Consider the following 18,432-nt stretch of genomic DNA (forward strand, 5'->3'; position numbering starts at 1 on the left):
ACAATCCGCTATGGTGTCTTATGATTCAGCTTCAATTATGGACCCTCTAGAACAACTAAACCGCTTTACAACGATAGGACAGGAGGAGCTAAATAAACTTATCATTGCATCTAAACCAACAACTTGTTTATTAGATCCAATACCCACTAAACTACTGAAAGAACTATTACCTGTAGTGGAAGAGCCTCTCCTCAATATTATTAACTCGTCTTTATCTTTAGGTCATGTCCCAAAAATATACAAGCTGGCTGTAATAAAACCGCTCATTAAGAAACCGCAATTAGATCCAAATAACTTGGCAAATTACAGACCCATTTCAAATCTTCCATTTATGTCCAAAATACTTGAAAAAGTAGTGTCCGCTCAATTGTGCTCTTTTTTGCAAGAAAATGATATCTATGAAAAATTCCAGTCAGGATTCAGACCGCATCATAGTACAGAAACTGCGCTAGTTAAAATTACAAATGATTTACTTTTAGCTTCTGACCAAGGCTGTATCTCAATACTAGTCCTACTTGATCTTAGCGCTGCGTTCGACACTATAGATCATATAATACTCTTGGATCGACTACAAAACTTCACCGGTGTCCAGGGACAGGCATTAAGCTGGTTTAGATCGTACTTATCGGACCGTTCTCATTTTGTCTGTTTAAATGGGAAAAAATCAAAGATAACGTCAGTAGACTATGGAGTACCGCAAGGATCAGTTTTAGGCCCTCTGCTATTCTCAATATATATGCTGCCACTTGGTAATATTATAAGAAAACATGGAATTAATTTCCACTGTTACGCTGACGACACTCAATTATATATTTCATCACGACCAGATGAAAACACTAACTCATCTAAAATGACAGAGTGTCTCAAAGATATAAAATGCTGGATGACGCGTAATTTCCTGCTATTAAATTCAGATAAAACGGAGGTATTACTTATTGGTCCAAAAAACTACTCACAAAACCTCTCACAATACAACTTTAATATAGACGGATGTCCTGTTACTTTATCCACAACAGTAAAAGACCTGGGTGTTACTAGACCGCAACTTGTCGTTCGAAAATCATATTTCATATGTTACAAGAACAGCCTTTTTCCACCTTAGAAACATTGCTAGGCTACGTAACATGCTATCTATTTCTGATGCAGAAAAATTAGTTCACGCATTCATGACCTCGAGACTAGATTACTGTAATGCTTTATTAGCTGGTTGTCCTGCATCCTCAATAAACAAGCTACAGTTAGTACAAAATGCAGCTGCTAGAGTTCTTACTAGGTCAAGAAAATATGATCATATAACACAGATTTTATCATCTCTACACTGGTTACCTATTAAGTTCCGCATCAACTACAAAATACTACTACTGACCTATAAAGCCCTAAATGGTTTAGCACCTATGTACTTAACGGACCTTCTTTCGCCCTACAATCCACCGCGTTCCTTAAGATCACTAAATTCAAGGCTTCTGGTCATTCCTAGGATATCGAAGTCCAGTAAAGGAGGGAGGGCGTTCTCGCATTTAGCTCCAAAACTCTGGAATGGCCTTCCCGATACGGTCCGAGCCTCTGACTCGCTGACACAGTTCAAAACTAGATTAAAGACGCATCTCTTTAGTCAAGCATTCACATAATGCTTACCTTCTAGTCCTCTGTTATGCCATACGGAACCGTTTGCCACTGAAACTGCTTAACGCACCAGTGGGGCTCGACAGCCTCTTAGACAAACGGGTCGGCGCGTATGGTTGGGTTGCGGAGAGTTCGGGTTACGGAGAGTTTGTGAGTTATAACGGAAATTATTATGAACATCAGCTATGCTAATTATTTCCCATCTGCCTTTCTGCTGTTATCTCGGGACGCTTGTCCCGAGAAAAATGGCGTTCGTCAGGTCCAGTTTTGTGTCCAGCCTCTCACGGGGATTTCGGATGCCCCAACGCCTGTGATGAGACGACTCAACGCCTGTGATGAGACGACTCAACGCCTGCGATATGTTATGGCGCCGTTTGATTCATAAACAATATTTATATTTTATATTTATATTTAAACAATATGAATGTAAGCCAGAGGAGAACTGGCCCCCGACTGAGCCTGGGTTCTCCCAAGGTTTTTTCTCCATCCAATCTGATGGAGTTTGGTTCCTTGCCACTGTCGCCTTGCTTTTGGCTTGCTTTGAGCTTGCTCAGTTGGGGTTATTTATTTAGTGTTTAGCAATGTTGTTGATCTGTGTTGTGCTACTTACATGTTATCACTGTGAAGCTGCTTTGATACAATCTGTATTGTGAAAAGCGCTATATAAATAAATGTGTGACTCAAGGTACAAGCTCAAAGCTCTGACGGGGCAGAGCAAATGAAGCCTCTCTTCTTCTGCCGACACATGAGGTGAAGGATGGAATGCCTGAAGGACTGTAGAATGAGCCATATTCGAAGGAACTTTAGGCACGTAGCCCGGACTCGGGTGCAAAAAGGCCTTCAGTCTGCCAGGGGCAAACTCCAAGCAAGCTGGCGTTACTGCCAGGGCCTGGAGATCTCCCACCCTCTTAAGTGAGGTAATAGCTAAGAGAAAAAACATTTTTAGCATTAAGTCCTTAGGCGAAGCAGACTCTAAAGGTTCGAAGGGGGCCAGGGATAATCCCTCCAGAACTATTGCCAGGTCCCAGGCAGGAACCCTGGACCTGGCTGCCGGTCTCATCCTCCAAGTACCACGGAGAAATCGAATGACCAACTGGTGCCTCCCCAAAGGCCCATCATTTAACGGTGCGTGGAAAGCCGCAATGGCAGCCATGTACACCTTAAGCGTGGAAGGGGAGAGACCCGCAGAGAAACGATCTTGAAGAAATTCCAGAACTGAAGCCACTGGGCAGTTAACTGGCTCTAACTCATGTTCTCTACACCAAGTGAAAAACACCATATAATCTCCTAGGAGATGGAGCCCTAGAGCTAAGTATGATTTCAACCACTCCGGCTGATAGACCAGAGTTCAGGTACTGAACCCCCTCAGAGGCCAGACCTACAGCTTCCACAGCTCCTGGCGAGGGTGGAAGATTGTGCCCTCCGCCTGAGACAACAGATCCCTCCTCAGAGGAATCTGCCATGGCGGAGCTATCAGGAGTGAAATATGTCTGAAAACCATACTCGGGTCGGCCACATTGGGGCAAGCAGAAGTAGACTGATGCCCTCTCGACGGACCCTCTCCAGGACTCCCGGGAGCAGAGCGATCAGGGGAAAAGCGTACAGGTGAAGCCTCGGCCAGGCCTCTAACATGGCATCCAATCCCAGTGGGGCTGGATGTAAGAAGGAGAACCAAAGTGGGCAGTGGGACGTCTCTCGAGACGCGAATAGATCCACTTCCATTGGTCCAAAACCTCTCCCATATCAACTTCACCCCACCTGGATGAAGTCTCCATTCCCCGGGCCTCAGCCCCTGCCTCGACAGGATGTCTGCTCCCTGATTCTGAACCCCTGGAATACATTGCTTTGATAGACAGTATTTTCCCTTGGGACCCAAGAATAATCTGATGCGCCAGTCTGTACAGAGGGCGCGATCTGAGTCCCCCTTGTTGGTTCAGATAGCCTACCACTGATGTATTGTCTGAACGTATCAAGACATGATAACCCTTGATGTCTGGAAGGAAGCTCCTCAGAGCCCTGAACACAGCCATCATTTCTAGACAATTTATGTGCCAAGAATGATGATGGTCCTGCAACAGACCCCTGGCAAAACGGCCGTCCATGACCGCGGCCCAACCAGTGAGGGAGGCGACTGTCGAAACGGTTTTCCGGCGACATGATGCTCCCAGCACTGCCCCTTGGGATATGAACCAAGGTGGACCTCCTCAAATAACAATTGTCAATAGCCTTAGATCTAAAATTGGCTTCAGTCCACCATCCTCCTTTGGAACTAAAAAGTACTGGCTGTAAAACCTGGAGTTCCTATCTGGTAGGGGAACTCTCTCTATGGCAGTGTTTCCCAACCCTGTTCCTGGCGGCACACCAACACTGCGTGTTTTCTTTGTCTCCCTAATCAAACACACCCGATTCAACCCATCAGCTCATTAACCCACCTGATTATGAGCTGATGGATTGAGTCAGGTGTGTTTGATAAGGGAGACAAAGAAAACACGCAGTGTTGGTGTGCCGCCAAGAACAGGGTTGGGAAACACTGCTCTATGGCCCCTTAATTCCAGTAGAGTCTCTACCTCTTGTTCCATAACCCGAGCCTGTTCCGGAACCACTGCAGTCGGTATGACCCCAACAAACTTGGGAGGTCGGTAACCAAACTGCAATGTGTACCCATATTTAAAAATATTCAGGACCCATATAGATATATTGGAAGGCCTTGCCATTCTACAAAATCTACTAAGGGAACCAGTCCCTTGTGACCGGTCTCGGGTGTTTCCCGAGCACTATTCTTGACTTCCTGAAGCAGATGACTGGCAGGAAAAAGTCGAGAAAAATTTCGTGACCATAGTCGGTGCCCAGTTGCAAGCCCTTGGGGTGAACACCACGGTGTGCGTTCGCTGGAAATCGATGTAGCCCGAAACGTTCAAAACGGCGGGACAACATATATATATTTATATATAAATTCCTTTATTTTATATATATACAGTATATATATATATATATATATATATATATATATCAATTTTTTTTTTTTTAATTATAAACCTGTCAATGAATGAAGTTACAGCGTCAGAGAACAGGCCAGTTCTCTTTATTACAAAGTAGACTCGTAATCTTCACGCTGCCTCGACAAACGTGAGATCCGAGTCACTACAGTTTCTGTATTGTAATGCAGACCTTAAATCTACGCGCTGCCTCGGCAAACGCGAGATCTCAGTCACAGAATCTTTATTGCAAAAATTTGGGACACTTGGTTTGGAGACACGGGACGAATGCGGTTTATCCCACGATCTTGTGATCTTTTTGTGGAGATCAGGGAAAAACGGCAAACCCCGGTGCTGAGGCCGTGACCCGTGCCGCATGAAACGCTCATCAAATTTACTTTGAACTTGCGTTCCCTACTCATCTTGTGGCCAGCTGATATTAAGTCTGGCCACGGCACGAGTCACAACCTCACCAGTTCCCCATATGCTTGGCCGTGAACTGGCGCGCCTAACTCATGGTCATCCGCATCGATACTGAGCACGTCTACTTCCTCGGAAGCAGAGAGCTCGAGTATCGGAACCTGATCGTGGTCAGAAGAAACCGTGGCGCGGACTTCTGCACCACTCACAGGGGCTACGGGATCATCAGACGATGAATGGGAAGTGCCTCAGCAGTCTCATTCTTGTCTGCAAGATCCCGTCCGGACCCCACGATCTCAGTCGCCGTGCTGCCTCAACGGACGTGGGACCAGAACCGTGGGGAACGCGAGCCTGACCGTGCTCATCAAAGCATGCCAGCTGGGAGCGCAGCACTCTAATAGGAAGTGCTTCACAGTCTGCACAAGCAGCTCCCTCGAGAGCTGCTCGTGCATGCTGTGCTCCAAAACTATTTACACATAAAGCATGTGTGTCCCCACCAGTGATATAACGAGGGCAGGGATACACACATCATTTAAATTGTTCGCTGGCCATTTCTAGTTCAAACTGAGTGACAAACAACACCAAATAAGACAGAAAGTTTTTTCAACACAGAGAGCTTGCTGAAGAGCGAAAGCTAGTGTATGTTGTGACAGTGTCACTGTTATACTTCCGGGTATGCCGTCACATGTTACGTCACGATGCAACACCAATCAGGATTGGATTGGTTTCATTCATACTTCAGTGGCGCACGCTTAGGGAGCGTCCCCAAAGAGTCGAGATTCTCGACGCAGTATTGAGTTCCCTCGAAAGGGAACATTGTGATTAATTAAAAGATGAACAGCGGTGCAGTGGTGATGTTTGGTGTTAGTGGCCATGGTGACTGATGAGTGGCGGGAAACTAACAAGGAACACACATGATGCAGTGCAAACAAAACAGTAAGTCCAAGAACCTAAAAAAACTGAATATGACTGTGACACTCAAATAATAATATGATAAATAATCCAGCACCAGTATGATTCACATTCCAAAGTACAGTAGGTGGCGGTATTGCATTTTTTTTTACATTTTTCTTGAAATGCAATTTAAGTCGCTTTGGATAAACGCATCTGCCAAATGCATAAATGTAAATGTAAAAAAAAAAAAAAAAGAAAATATTAACCTATCAACACAAGCAGACATAGAACACAGCTGCTACTGCTGCATAAAAGCATTTTGTCAGATGACAGACAAGACACATTACTAGCACTCAAAGAAAGTTAGCTCATCGGTGGGGAAGTTTTTTTGATTCCGCAAAAATGGCTTGTTTAATAATCGCCCCAGTCTGCAGAACTTGCCGATCAGCAGTGAGTGCAAAAGGGGGCAATATCACCAACCTGTTCACCCTCGCCCACCTCCGTTATCCTCAAAATTTGGCTTATACAGAGAGTAAAGGCCATTGCACACCGAGTCCGAAATTCGCATCCGAAATTTTCGCACGTTAAAAAAAAAATTCGACCTCACGTTATGTCAATCACGCTTGCACACCGCCTCCGAAACTTTCGTCCGTCATAAAATTAATCGGATCGGGTTCGATTTTCTGCGTTTTTCGCATCCAGAGCCAGCATTTTGAGAGGTCTTTTGACAATTCAGGGCCGGGGGGAGCTCGTCCTCAAATCATTGCACATATGCGCCGTACGTGCTTTCAGTTTCGGTTTTCAATTCGATCAAGTGTTTATGTTCTCTTCTCTATATTGGATTATGAAATTAATAAACCTCCCCTTTCAATCAGATTGAAATTTAGGATCGAATAAGGTGTGATTGAGCAGCCTATTCGATAACTAATGTATTATTTGGGCACAATATACACAATAACAGCCTATCTGTTCTGTCTGCCCAGCGCTTCCAACGGGCCGCGCGCGGGTGTGTGTTTGTCCGTGTGTGTGTGTCCATACCTGGTCCATTTCAGACACACTGCCAGTCTCCGTTCAGAATCGATTGGTTCATGGAAATTGGTGGTCTTGTTTTTAATATGTGGCTCCAGAATCGCTAGCAAAGCATCAAACTGTCCCACTGACATTCTGAGGTAAATTTTGAATCGCTCAGGATAAATTCGCAACTCCTTCTCTCGGCGCAATTTCAGGATTGGATGGACGTAATATTTTCTCTTTCTTCCCTTTTCAATAAGAGAGAGGGCAAAAATCATCCTCACTGCTTGACGAATCCATTTGGTATTTTTGCGTTTTTTCCCGCAAAGGTTTAAGAAATACGCAACAAACTCGGTGTGCAAGGTTTCTATGCGTGACGAATTTTTAAGCTGACGAACACGAAAATACGCATACGAATATTTCGTGCTCAGTGTGCAATGGCCTTAAGTTGGAATTATTTTGCTAGTCCTGAGACAGAACTTCAGGCTGATGCCTTTCTGTGGGATTTTACAACACTTATAGTTCATTTGTAGTGGGGTCAAGTAAACCTGATCATACCTCTTTGATTCATTTGAATTTGTTTTACAGTGCTTTTATGACCTTTTTGGAGTTACAAAGTTTTAGTTGTGTGGACATTCAGTGAAGGGACAGAATGCTCTGGTTTCATCAAAACTATTTTAATTAAAGCTGCAAGCAGCATTTAGCGGTGTTCAAGCAGTTAAGGCCTTTAAGCACTAAAGCATCAAAAGTGTTATGTAGCAAGCATTTAACCACTGACATCATAGATGGAATAAACCATGTTTTAACATGATTTACCATGATACACCACAGTTCAGTGTGATTTTCATTATTTACCATGATCCAGTATGATTTACCATGAATCTAGCATGATTTACGATAGTTTCGTGCTTGAACACCTAATAAGAATGAGACCTTTTTGATGATTATAGTGCCACCTATGGTCCGATCTTGATTAAACTTAGAGTTTAAAGTTAGGAGACATTTGCTCATCGATTTTTGTGAAGTTCTGAGTTTTCCTTTAGGATTTATAGGTTTTTGGGTGCATTTTGTCATGCCCCTTTTAAAAATAAACCTGTTATAGCAAACCAAATGGCAAAGTTCAACTTTTTTTCAATAATTATTGATCTAAAGAGTCCCGAGAATTGTTCTACAGTGGTCTGGTTCTGATCGGGCAAAAAAACAGGGACTAGTTCGCAAAAGTAAATTTTTTGTAAAAAAATAATTTATGATTTGATTGACAGCAATGGTTCTAGAGGCAAAGTTGTTCAGGAGATCTAGCAAATCATATGCATTTTGTAGGGATATGTGCAACACCACGAGTTTACAGAGGGCATAAAACTCATTAGCGCCAACTACTGGCCGATGTCTTTCAAAATTCTTATAGACCTCTTTGGCCATGAGTGGCGGCCGATGGCGGCCGTGTTTTTTGATATCCGATCCGGCGAAAAAACAGGGACTAGTTCGCAAAAATAGGTTTTGGACAAAATCTAAAATGGCGAAAGAATTACGGATATATACATTTTGTTCTTCATCTGTCCAGCTTTCCAATGATATAAAACACTTTACGCCTTACGGTTTAGGAGTTATGCCCAGTTTCGGCTTTTGGTTTCTATAGCGCCACCTATGGGCCAATCGGGTTTTTGTTCTACCATCTGACAAAGTTTCAGGTCTCCAGCCCTTACGGTGTGGGCTGCACGATGCGTTTTACGGCAGAATAATAATAATAAAACCCTTACAAATATAATAGGTTTTCAGCACTTCTGCTTGAACACCTAATTAGGGTTTCAAAGATGCAGTGGTGGTCAGCATGCACAATAGGCTCACACAGACATCACATACAATTGCTACACTGATTTTGAAATTTCCATTAATGAAAGGAAGTCTCGTGGTGCAATATAATTACTCCTCACCAGGGTCACAGCCTGGAGTAACATACCAGTGGGTGTAGAGACAAAGTAGAAGAGGCGTTTTAATGCTTCTTGGCAGGCATTACAGATCACTTCTTCCCAGTTGCACTTCTTCAAAGAAAGAAAGAAAGAAAGCAACTTGGTCCCACTTTATATTAAGTGGCCCTAATACCTGTGAACTTACATGGTTACTAGATATGTATGTAAGTACAGTGTAAATACACATTGGTACATAGTATTTACAGCTGTAATATGTGTGTAACTACACATATGTAATAACACACTGAAAGGTATGGGTAAGTACAAATGTGTAACAGGACATTAGTAACAACACTTTTTTCACTAGAGTAAGTACACATGTGTAACAGGCATTATGTAAGTACATTTTGTAACAACAATGTATTTACACACGTTCTTCCACTTCCACACAGTCTTCAATAGGCACTGCAACTCCATTGAAATCATGATGATTCCGTAAGTTGTGGCCGTTTCACACATTGTATCAAGTGCAGAGTTACTGAGGAGTTACCATGTAACACTGTTAATACAGTGTTGCACAGAGGTTTGTGTTTTTTTTTTATATTACTCGTTAAGTTGAAGCCGTTTTACACTGCATCAAGTGGACCATTCCTGAGGAGTTACAACGTGAGTAGACTGTTAATACAGTGTTGTACAGAGGTTTGGGTTTTGTATAATACACAGTAAGTTATGGCCGTTTTACACTTTGTATCAAGTGCAGAGTAACTGAGGAGTTACCATGTAACACTGTTAGAGTGTTGCACACAGCTTTGGGTTTTGTATTACACTGTAAGTTATGGTCGTTTTACACTTTATATTAAGTAGACACTTCCTGAGGAGTTACCGTGTAAGTACACTGTTAATACAGAGTTGTACAGAGGTTTGGTTGTTTTTATTATACACAATAAGTTATGGCCCTTTTACACTTTATATTAAGTAGACACTTCCTGAGGAGTTACCGTGAAAGTACACTGTTAATACAGTGTACAGAGTTTTGGTGTTTTTACTATACACAGTAAGTTATGGCCCTTTTACACTTTATGTTAAGTAGACACTTCCTGAGGAGTTACCATGTAAGTACTCTGTTAATACAGAGTTGTACAGAGGTTTGGTTGTTTTTTATTATACACAGTAAGTTATGATTGTTTAACACATTCTATCAAGTGCAGAGTTACTGAGGAGTTACCGTGTAAGTACAGTACACTGGTACCACAAGAGGAAACTTTAGCTCACAAGAGGAAACTTTAGCTGAACTTTATTCAGCGCGAGTCCTGCCAGTCATACAATAAATACATGGTATACACATAGGAATTATCATGATTTCAGTGGAGTTTCAGTGCCTTCCAAACTAGTAACTACAGTATTGAAGACTGTGTGGAAGTGGAAGAACCTGTGTAAATACATTGTTGTTACAAAATGTAGTTACATAATGCCTGTTACACATGTAAAAAAAAGTGTTGTTACTAATGTCCTGTTACAAATTTGTACTTACCCATACCTTTCAGTGTGTTATTACATTTGTTTAGTTACACAAATATTACAGCTGTAAATACTATGTACCAATGTGTACTTACACTGTACTTACATACTTAGTACATATCTAGTAACCATGTAAGTTCACAGGTATTAGGGCCACTTTAATATAAAGTGGGACCAGAAACGGTATTGGGAAAAGCTGATCTGTACAACTGCCCTTAAATAGAGCAGTGTACAAAGGAAGTGTTGGTTTGTTTAGAATAGTATACAACTCTGCATCTTCTCCGGAACTGAATCCAAATAATTCAGGACTGTAATCGAGCTCCTCTGTTCCCGCATTTGTTTCTCTAGCAGGTAAAGTAAAACACATTACACAGCAGGTGCTTTAAAGTAAAAATATTTTCGATATATTTATTATATGTACAGTATGTGTATAAAATATCAACATACATCAACTGCCCCAAAATATTTATGTTCTAACAGTCCAAAGTGAGCTTCATAATAAAGACAATTAGTACAGAGTATTAAAATCCTTTGAACTGTTGTTTAGAAAGACACATGCCCATACATCAGGAACGACTCAGGTTTCAAGATTGATTTTTTCTTTGAAGCTGGTTTGATAAGCCCAGAAATAAAATAATAAATGAAGTTTAAAAGCTCATTACGAGAACAGGAGCTCCCAGTAGCTCAACTTTTATAAGGAAAGAAGCAGTTTCTCACACAAATCTCTGTAAAAGTATTTCAGTCAGGGTGGACAGATGCCGGTGGGGATTGTCTGGTATATTTCTGATTCAATTAAGTGCGAATTAAAATAAAACAATTTTAAAATTAGATTGGGCACTGAGGTTGAAGTCATTAAAGTTACAGAGTCAGAGTAATGTCTCTGACAGAGTCTTTTCCTAATTAATATAATGCGTCAAGGGATCAGACACATGCGACTAGGGGAGATGAGGTTCATGGGAGATTTTTGATTTTTCTCTCCAAGACCTATTTCTGCTGTGCGGGGAGACATCCTTTGAGCGCGCGAGAGAAAAAAGAATGTTGCACATTTCAGCTCTGCTTGAGAACAGAGGTGTGAGTCTAATCTTTCTTAAATACCCCTTTATCCTCCACCTTTTAGAACTGTGAAGGTCAGAATTGACTTCACATGCTGTGTATTCAATGGCAGACCCTTGCCACAAGTGTCTCATGATCTTAGAACATGTCATCAATAACTTTTTAAAAGGTGCATTGATTTTTGAGTGACCAGGACCAATTGATTTCAGTGGAATGCATTACTTGAGGCTGTTTTAAACTCTTGTTGTGTAGGTCTTGAGGATTTGCTGAAAATGGAACACTGATTGGTCCTAGAACAACGGTGCATTTTGTTCATGAGTGCGTCACCTCTGCAAGTTGGTCAAGGACAAGTCTGTCTTTAGCAGTTACAAAAGATATAATCTGGCATTCCTTCATGTTTGCTTTTTAAATACTTGTGCCTGAACTCACTTGGTAAAGAGCACAGGGCAAAGGTGTTACACGAACAGAAATACAGATTGCAAAACGTACAGCTTATAGATAAATTGGCTATTGTCTGGCTGACCTTCAGTTACAAATGCGCCTTAGGAAAATCTTCTATTCAAAGCTTCTCCTCACTCACTGCGTGGGCCGATCTATTAGGGGACTGAGACGCAGTTGTAAAAGGGTGTTCTACAAGATGAAGTAGGCAATGTCACCCCACGCTTTTGTTGGGCTTCTCCCAGCATTCACAACCAAGGTTATTTTTCATACAAAAGGCCTGAATGTGCGAACCGCGAAAGTCACCAACTGACTGAACGACAAGATTTCTAGGAGGGCGGGTGGGAGGGATGGGGGCAGCATGACAGTTTTAGCAAGCTGTGGCTTCAATCAAGGACAAACATGTGCCATTGTTTCCCACGCACACATTCGCCCAAAAAAACTCTCTCTGTGAGACAGCTGTGCACTATACCCCTGGGTGGCACTAAGAAACTCAGCGTTTATTCTGAATCTCGTTTGCTTATTTTGAAAATATTCACTTGAAATTGCAGTCTGAGAATGGGGGCGTGCTGTAATAAACTGAATTCTCCTGATACTCACAAGGATTTTAAGAGATGCCACCACTGCATTAAAGTAATGTAGTGGAAGAATTCTTCCAAAACATGCCTCAAATATTTTCAGCCTAAGACTTGATTTAATTTTACATTACTTTGGTTACATAAAAAAAACCCAACAGGGTTAAGACTATCTCCCTGACCCTGCTGCAACTGGTTTTGACAACTCGCCTGCAGACGTGGCAACAATATTACATTTCCTCACTAAAAAAAGTATTAGGCAGAGTTTAGAGAGCAGGGATTTGAGTTTTATTCTTCAGGTTCTCAACTATCCGAGCCTTGGGAGAATTGACTCTTACTCCAGGTCATGGAGAAGGCCTTCCAAATTTGCATAGAAAGACATTACAATAAAAGTGAGGGATTTGTGCTAGCAGGGAGGAAGAAAGCAAGTGGTCTGGGTTGAAAACAGTCTTATCTGATGACTGCTGAGCGTGTGTATTTCTGTTGTCTCAGTGTTGAATTATGGGGGAAGCCTCCATGCAGAGGGCTTGATGGAACCCTGCCATATGGCAATAATGGGAGCTCAGGCTCTACCGGAGAGCCAGGTGTGGACTGTGACTGAATGAACTAATGTGCTCCACCACACTGTGCCTCTCTGCGCTGTCCTCCAGCTGTGGAAAGATGACTTCACTGTAGGGAAAAGGCTGTGAGGACACGAGTGTTTGATTAGGGTAACTTGATGTGGTCCACTTAACTCTTACACATGTGGAATACTTAGACATCTGTTTTGAGCTTGGTAGTCAGCAAGTGAAGGCAGATCTGACACATGGGGAAATGGATTATGTTCAGTGAGTCTTTTATGCTTAAAGCAAAACAACTCAAGGGGATCTTTTAATTCCAGAGTCATAGCACTTTGATTTCTTGGCAGCCACAGGTACAGGCATTGTTAGACTGTCTTAAAATCAATCTTTAGTTGATGCAAGTGGCAGGCCATCAGAGACACTGTGAGAACAACAAAAATCTATGTTCACAAGGGTAGAGTACATTTGGCTCATTTCCACCGAGCGGTATGGTACAGTACAGTACAGTACGTAATTATTTGCATTCCAATAGTCTAAAGTGCAAATTTTACCAAAATACAGAACCGTCCCGTACCGTTTTTTTGGGACCCTTACGTTGGGGTACCTAGCACAGTAGTCCGGTACCTAAAGGGTGGAACTAGACTCTCTCCAGAATGTTGATTGGTTGACAGAGAATTGACCTTATGCACAGCTGCACTACTTCCTGAACTTAAGCCAGCTCCTTATTTCCTGTCTGCCATTGGTCGAACTTGATTAATTCATGTGTGTCTGATTATTGTTGCCGTGACTACTCAGGTCAGGCACACCTGGATTAATCAGTTGGTCCAATAATGACATACAGGAAACAAGCAGCTGGCTTAAGTTCAGGAAGTAATGCAGCTGTGCATAAAGCCAATTGTACCTTGTGCTACAAGGGGAATGACAACACAAGAGTTGTCATTTTTAATAAACTGTTTAAACACAATACTGTTGTAGCACATTGCTTTTTTGTCTTGTGACAAATATCCACATGCCAAGAAGCAAGAACAAGATCAGCTCTATGTCCTCCATTGTTGTTTACTGTGTCGCTTTCTTCTTTCTGCGAGAATGACGTCAAATGATCTTTCCTGCATATGCCATGCCTATCAAGTAAGGGTACCGTTGGGGGTGGAAACGCAAGCCAGATCATGGTTTACTGTCCCAAATCATATTGTACTGCACCACGTGTAATGGCCATTTGGTCAGAAATTGTAACCCTTATTGTGACATCTCAAAGCAATACACAGCATTATTGACATGAATTACACAGAATAAATTATTTAATTAGAGAAAACTTTAGCAGAACTTTTTATATTTATTTACTCAATTTGGGCTGAAGAAACTGTTTTACAATCTTATTTATTTCCATAATTTGCATCTCTTTTCAAATATAGAGAAATTCAAGTGTCCTAGAAGTGAGAGTTGATCAAACCCCTGCAAGTGCTTTGGGACACTGTGAAATCCCATTACTCCTTACCTGCTGAGTGAGGCAATGTTTTACACAGCATCAAGCCAACTTCCTTTTTCTTTCCTTAGCTGGTCCAATGAACCGATCCGAAACTGATGTTATGGTCTGTATGGATGAACTTAGCAGTGTATGGATGTAGGTAATGTAATTACTCTCACTATCTTTATAAAGAGTCCTTGAAAAAAAAAAAATACACTGGAGTGCAGTCTGCTCACTCAACAAAACCATGAAAATAACAAGCGCCACTCTATATTTTCTCAGTTGGGCTGACAATAAACTGTGAATTCTCAGTTATGAGGTCATATTTTACATCTTTCTTTTGTAGCATTTAATTGATTGATTGATTTTTACATTAAGTCGTTTTTTTTAAGGGTCTTTTTAACCCTTAGAAGTAAAGACTCAATTTGCATATGTATGGTAAATGTATGTTGTGGTTTTAAATTCTGAACTTTTGATGTAAAAGTAGATGTAGAGCTGGATGTTTCTGAGTACATCAAGACATCACTTGTTTTTGTTTCAAATATGAAAACGATTCTCTTACGATTCTGAACACACAACTAAACAAAATAATTTTTTTATCCATTTGAATGAATGAATAAATACTTTTATTAGTTTCATTACTGAATTAATTGGGTTTTTTTTGTTTGTTTGTTTTTTACCAAAAATCTTGAATGAATGATTCAATAACAAATACATTTATTTACAGTCACTTGTTGCCACAGAGTGGCGTAACAATGTAATCAATACAGTTTGAAGCACCAAGTTACTTTCAAAAGGAGGTTTGCATTTTGATCACTGATGTAGACATCAATCTTTATATCTGAACTATAAACTTTTATCTCAGAACTGCTGTGATCATTTACATATTTGTAACTAGTACTATATGGCTGTTAAGCTGTTTCATACCTCGACATGACAACTGGTCTTTCTGGGTCAGCGGCAGCGTGAATACAGATTTGAATGTCCAAAGATTTAATAAACAAAGGTAAATCACTTTCATTTAGGAATAATATCATGGCGGTGTTTTAATCGAGATTGCGATCTTTTAATAATTAATCTTGCAGCTCTAGTTTTGAGTGAAATAAAGAACTGACTTTATACAGTAGATGGATTACTGGAGAAAAAAAATCTTTATTTAATATATGATACAAGGCTGATACATTGATATGAGAAATTATATCAAATTATATCAATTTCATATTATATCAAAATCACTTGTTGTCCTGTGTATTTAAAACCGTATATTCAACCAGAACAGAAGTAAATAAAACAGAAGGCAGAAAATAAACAGTCTGTAGTGATAGATCAGCGACAGGAAAAGGAAACAAACACTGACACTGTTGTGCATCTGGCGTGTGACTGTGTAGTGATATTTTCACAGTCATGCTGGATTCTAGCTGTGGTGTTAATGAAGAGCACCATGAGAATGAGGCATGCAGAGTAAATCAAGTTTTGTACATTCAGTGAAGAGCTATTCATAATGAATCGGCTAGTAATGGGTAAAGTGCCTGATTTGCCTTTTGACAGTTAAACCTTCCACCAAATTGTCACTGCATTAAATAGTCTTTGGATACAAGAGGAGGTCACTCAAAGACCCGCGAAAAATTGCTTGACGCGTGTAGTTTTTATACATATTTTACATTCACTTTCTCAAGTTTTTCAATAGACAGAATATGTGCCTAATGAGCCATCAACAGTTTTAATCCTTTAGGTCTTAAAAGCTAATAGACATTGACCAAAAGCTATACACTTCTGTGCAAAAAAGAAAAAAAAAATGGCTTAACACAAAGCTTTTAATTGTCTTAATCACAAATTATGGGTCAGGAAATTGAAAAAAAAAAAAAAAAAGTTTTTTGCCAATATATGGGAAGTTGCGTGTGGAGTGATAAATCACAATGAAATAGAAGTGGTGTCTCGAAACTCTGGAGATAAAAATAAAAATAAGTGCATCTCTACCAGTGAAGCACGGAGGAAGGGTGTCATTGTGTGGGAAGCCAATGAAATTACTTTAATTTAAAGCAAGGACAAATTTTTGACAATGGGATAATAAAAAAAAAAACAAAAAACAAACTTGTTTTCACTTTGAATTATGTTTATTTTTCTTTGCCCATTGGAAGACTTTTATTTCTTTATTTTTAGTATAACTTAATCTTAACACGACTTAAGACCTCAAGTAATTTTGCTTCACAGGTAAATATACCTTGATTTAAGTATGCTTGTAAATATGTGCTGTAAAACAAGTAAATAATACTAAGTTTAATTAGTAATTTACAACCTTTAATTTATACTTATTTAAATGTATTTTTATCAAATAATCTATCCAATAAGTATATTCATTGAATAATAATAATAATAAAAATATTAACTATAAATTGTCAACCTCTGGGGTCGTAACAGGAATGAGAATGTGTGAATTGTTAAAAAAAAAAAAATAATGTCACAAAGATTGCTTGTTTATTTGTTTTGTTTTAGAAACCATGGACACACCACGGATGCTTAGATGTAAAGATGTAGATGCAGAGATGTGTTTTATTAGACAGGTGAGCAACTGTTTGGTTACTCTATACTGAAACAAAACTAATCATTGTTATATAGCTCAACAAGATAACATACAAGTAACATATTTGTACCATACCATGCTATATTTTGTGCAGTGGCTAAAATAGCAAAATGAGAAAGGGCTGTATTTGTAGTAACAGTAATTTTCTCAACTATACAATATATTTGAAAGTTTATTGCATGCCGTTTAGAATTAGGATATTCGGTAACACTTTATTTTACAACCCGCAAACAACTGTGTAAGTACACTGAAATTATGGTGTACGTTTCTGTAATTACAGTGTACTTCCGTGTAAGTATAAGGGAACAATATGTTAAGTTTTGGGTAATAAATGGGTAACAAACAGATATACAACCAGCAAATAACTTTGTAAGTACACTGAAATTACAGTGTACGTTTCTGTAATTGTAGTGTACTTCCGTGTAGGTATAAAAGAACAATATGTTAAGTTTGGGGTAATAAAGGGGCAACAAGCAGATATACAACCTGCAAATAACTTCGTAAGTACACTGAAATTACGGTGTACGTTTCTGTAATTATAGTGTACTTCCGTGTAAGTATAAGGGAACAATATGTTAAGTTTTGGGTAATAAACGGGTAGCAAGCACCACTTTAATTTACAGCCTGCATGATTTACACTTACCCTGTAACTACACAGGGGGTAACAAGCACCACTTTAATTTACAGCCTGCAGGAGTTACACTTACCCTGTAAGAACAAGGGGGTAACAAATACTAATTACCACATGGTTTAAATTAAAATCATAGCAAAAACAAATTATTTTGACTGAACATTAAGTAATCTATAAGAAAAGCCAATAAATTTAATTTTTATCATATATATATATATATATATATATATATATGTGTGTGTGTGTGTGTGTGTGTGTGTGTGGTGTGTGTTTAATTTTTAACCATCAGATGACAAAATTACCCTGTAACATTGCAAAAGAACATATTTTGCAAAATGTGATACATTTTATAAACAACAGACATACAATTTTTGCCTGGAATATATTAACAGAATTAACACAGTCTCATCCCAAAAAGTCATATAACTGACGTTTTGGGTAACACAGTCTCATCCCAAATCGTCATATAACTGACGTTTTGGGACGTATTTTGACCATACGTCAATATCCGCCTTTTTAGGGGCCCCTTAAACGTCGGTAGATGGCGATCCCGGGCCGTCATACAACTGACGCTTTACCTTTAACGTCAGTTAGGTGACGGGTTAGGTTTAGGGTTAAGTTTAGGTATGGGGTAGAGTTAGGATCCCATAACCTCATCTACCGACGTTTAAGGGGGCCCTAAAAAGGCGAATATTGACGTATGGTCAAAAGACGTCCCAAAACGTCAGTTATATGACGATTTGGGATGAGACCGGGTTGTTTTGGGACGTATTTTGACCAT

Source organism: Pimephales promelas, chromosome 9 (assembly GCF_988280905.1).
Source record: "Pimephales promelas chromosome 9, fPimPro1.hap1.1, whole genome shotgun sequence".
NCBI classification, from domain to species: domain Eukaryota; kingdom Metazoa; phylum Chordata; class Actinopteri; order Cypriniformes; family Leuciscidae; genus Pimephales; species Pimephales promelas.